At 50.9% G+C, this 4,297-nt stretch overlaps 1 pseudogene across 1 annotated transcript; it reads right to left on the minus strand.

The window, feature by feature from the left end:
- Nucleotides 1–1,294: 1,294 nt before the first annotated feature.
- LOC310798697 (dolichyl-diphosphooligosaccharide--protein glycosyltransferase subunit 1 pseudogene) lies at nucleotides 1,295–2,966 on the minus strand (annotated as a pseudogene). Its single transcript has one exon. The product of its transcript is annotated as a dolichyl-diphosphooligosaccharide--protein glycosyltransferase subunit 1 pseudogene (transcript).
- Nucleotides 2,967–4,297: the final 1,331 nt, after the last annotated feature.

The following is a 4,297-nucleotide window of genomic DNA, read 5'->3' on the forward strand; positions in this document are numbered from 1 at the left end:
ATTGAAAATATTGAAAATTTTCTAAGTATTAATAAAATCGATAATCGATAATTGATCGTTAATTCTCACCGATTATCGATTTTGGAAAATTTTCAAAATGAACATCCCTAGTCTGTACTACCGGTATAGAGCTCGCAAGGGGCGCACGCTGATAGGCTTATCTTGTAAACAACTACGGTGGCTCGTAGTGGACAAATATCATGACATTGCGTAACGTTATAGCCCCCAGATGTCCGTCAATTATTGTGCCTGTTGGCGAGCGATTTAAACACAGCGACAGAGCGATTCCAAAGGGTTGAATCGAGCGACAGAGAGAAAAATACATATCTCGGTGTGAACACAGCTTAAGCGTGCAACACTTCTAGTTGATATAAAACAAGACACAGGGGGCCCTATCATACACCGGCACAGAAGGCGGGGCAAATAGCATTTGCGTCTGGCCTAGCTGTTATTCCCATCTTCCAACCCACGCAGCCGCACGCTCTCAATGGGCTTTGCGACCTCACCTGCACAGGTGGGTGTGCCGCTCTGAAAAGTATAGGTGTGACCGGTGAAAATCCTGTCGGACACAGTTGCATCGAGACACACTCAGACCCACTTCTTAACAGTTAATATCCGTGCAGTACTACTCTTAACCACATGCAGAGGACAAATATGCACCCCCACACACACACACACCCACATACATACATACAGACACACACACACACACACACACACACACACAAATAAAGAAACAATTAAGCATGTTCCTTTGCAAAAAAAAACATGCCATTCTTAAAAGCGGTGCAGTCGTTTCTATAAGTGACTATGTGTGTCCGTCCTTCTGTCTGTTATGACACAGACTGTCTGCACACACACACACACACACACACACACACACACACACACACACACACACGGTTTGGTTGAACTTTGTTGCATAAACGTTGTTACAGTTTAGAGAAACGAATGATATCTACACTGTTTATTAAGAGCTTCCTTGTGGTCCATGCAGGAGGTGGGTACACAGATTATCACCAGCAAATGGTGAGCATGACAAATAATTCTGTTTAAATGCACTAAAAACTATAGGCCTGTTAGCAATAACGGGGTTACATTGACAATAAAAACTCAAAATGGGTATTAGGCATTAAATAATCAAATTGGGTAGAACCTGCCACAGCACATCTCGTAAAATAATTTAATCTGACCTGTTTCTACACTTTCTTTTTAACAGTGATTTTAAACCTGCTCATCAATTTTCTCTATTTATTTATTTATTTATAGGGTGTCCATCAGATTGTCGATGTGGCTAACACAAGCTCCTGTCTCTTGGCGGCCAACATCTTCTTGCCTCCATCTTCACCTCATCCCGCCACCAGGCAGGAGTAGTAGCACCAGCCAGGTCAGAGCCGTTGGCCTTGAGGCTGCTGGCCTGTGGAGAGCTGATGTTGGTGAGAGCGCGGTGGTCGGCCTCCAGCGTCGTGTGGCCGCTGCTGAGTGCCTCGGTGATGCGGGACCGCTTCTAGCGGTTCATCACCTCGTCCATGTGGAGGTACAGACCCGACCGCTTGTTGATCTGAGTGATCACCTGCTCCGTGATGGAGGCCACCTTCATCCGGGTCCTCAGTGATGGTGAAGTCCAGGCGCACGCAGATTATGACGGTCAAAAAGAGGAGGCAGAAGGCACCTACAACCAACAGAGGCTCCTGCAGTATCCAGATCTTATCGAAGGTATAATGAACCACAACATCCTGAATGTGCTGCTCCACCAGGTTATTCTTGGTGGCAACCAGCATTGGGCGGCCGACAGTATCCAGGTACGTATAGTGGAGCTGGTCTGGCATGCGCTCAATCGGGTAAGGTGCGTTCACGTGGATGTTTCCGGCTCCCTCTGGCAGGATGAGTTTCACAGTGAGAGAATCGATGACCTGGTTGTCGTACACATGGTCGACCAGCCTCATCTTCAGTGCATACTGGTCACCGAGCGTGTAGAGGTACTCGGAGCTGGGCAGGTTGTAGCCAATGGTGTAGTGGGTCTTCCATCCTCCGAACAGGGGGAAGCGAGGCCAAACCTCCACCTCCACCGAATCCTCGAGAATCTGCAGATGGGAGGAGGAGATGTTGCCGATCTCATCCCGGTAGTAGACGTCTTGGGCAGAGGCAGGGAGGATAGTCTTGAAGAATTTGACAGAGGAGCGGCCGCTGTCGGCCCGCAGCTGGTAATCGTGACGTGAGAACCCCCCTTTCAGGATGGCCCCCGTGTGCCTCAGGTCAATAGTCTCCTCCACAGCAATGTTGCCCCAGTGAGACACCTCGATGGTGCGGGTGATGCTACTGATGGTGAGGAAGGGGGTGTTGTTTTCATAAAAAATCATCATTATATCCTCAGTGAACGGGGCGACGTCACGGAAGGGTCCGTACTCGATGGTCTCGTCGCTCATGCTGGGGTTACCCAGCTTGGTGTAGGTCGCAAGCTTGGAGGCCAGGTGGACGCGGGTGGTCTGGCTGCGGGTGGGGTAAGGGGAATACAGGTAGTGGTTGCCCTGAAAGAACACCAGCTGGCGCTGAGCCTGGGTGATGTGTGTGGGGGAGGGCTTCAGGACGTGGCGCAGTACGGTCTCCACCCTCACCCTGAGCTTAGCGCCCCCTGCCAGACCGGAGGGCAGCTGCACATTGTAAAACACCCCACTTTGTCCCCGAATTGTTGTCTGCTTGAGTTCAAGAGTGGCCTCCTCCTCTTCGCCGTCCTTCACAGAGGCTCCGATGTATCCGAGGTGCAGGGCCAGGTCAGGCTCTACTGCTAATGTGAAGCTGTGTACTGCAGAGTCTCCCAGGTTGGACAGCAGGATCTCTGCAGTGATCTTGGCCAGATGGGTGGTCAGGTCCACTGTTCTCTTCACCTCCTCGTTGACCAGACCGCTGGCCGACACCTCAGAGCTCAACGCAGCAAGAAACAGAAGGCAAACGCCAACAAGTAGCATCTTTCGAGTTGTGGTTAAAAACAAAGAAGTGAAGCTTACTGAACCAATTTATACCATGAGCAGGGGAGGACATTTATGACATCACTGATGATGTCACAATGGGTTATGGCATCACAAATGATGTCACTATTTGTTTTCATGACATGACTGATGATAACCACAACGCATGATTAGAGGGATTTATGACATCATGGATGATGTCACAATGGAGCAAGATACCAAGACATCATCACTGATGACATCATTCACTGACCTCAGAATTACGGTACTCGAGTGATTTTGATGAGATCTCGACATCCCCAATTTTATGCATACTAGCGCTATGCGCGTTCGATTCCTAGGCTCGCCCGCTACGCGACCTCACCCGCCCTGCAGCTCGCCCAGCTGGCCCTGCAGCTCGCGTACGCAGCCTCGCCCTGGCTGCTCCTTGATGGCATATTTCAGGGATGCTGGATCACATGTCCTGGAGTTGGCAACATGCAGCTGTCCATGGCTGAAGATGAGGGATCTGAAGGCTCAAAAGGAGGCTCTCCGAGGGCGCGCAGTACCAAGGGCAAGTCCCACTGAGCCAGTGAGCGCACGACAGGCCTGCTGCGTCTCAAACCTCTCAAAGAAGGTTATGGGAGAAAACGGTTCTTTCACCAAAACCTTCGTGGCACGAGGAAATTGCTGCTGCATAACCTTTAATATAGCTTCCGCAGCCTGCAGGTTTCTATCTGCCAGCGATTCCCCCGCGCACCAGGCTTGAAATGCAGCCCATTTTGCTGCGTAAACCGTGGTAGTGGAAGGGGCTCTGGCGTTCTGAATGGTGCGTACCACGTTTGGTGACAGGCCTATAGCCTTGTCAAACGTTCCCTATCAGCGGCCAGGCCCACAGGCGCTGAGACAGTACCGGGGGGCTGGAGGATGGCTCTGTCCAGTTGTGACAGAGCATCCGTATACGCCATGGGGGAGTCACCACGGTCTGTCTGTCCTAACCCGGATCATAATTGGGAACCATGACGCATTTGTGCATTCTGGTGCTACCAGCATCAAGGATAGCCCTCCTCCTGAACCCTTGCGAGGAGATGTGAAATCAGGGGGACAGGAGGGAAGACATACAGGAGGCACCTGGGCCAGGGCTGATGGGAGAACGCGTCTACCCCTAGAGGGGGGTTATCTCGTGTGTTCAGGGAGAGGACAAAGAGGACATTGCACATTTTCTTTGCTTGCAAAGAGGTCCACCTCTGCCCTGCTCAATCTGCTCCATCATCCTTGCATTATATCTGAATGTGTTGTCCAGTCCAATACAGAGCAGAGGAAGGGGAAACGGGCGCCTGATAAAGTGAGAC

This window comes from Poromitra crassiceps, assembly GCF_964638095.1.
Source record: "Poromitra crassiceps genome assembly, chromosome: 26".
NCBI lineage: Eukaryota > Metazoa > Chordata > Actinopteri > Beryciformes > Melamphaidae > Poromitra > Poromitra crassiceps.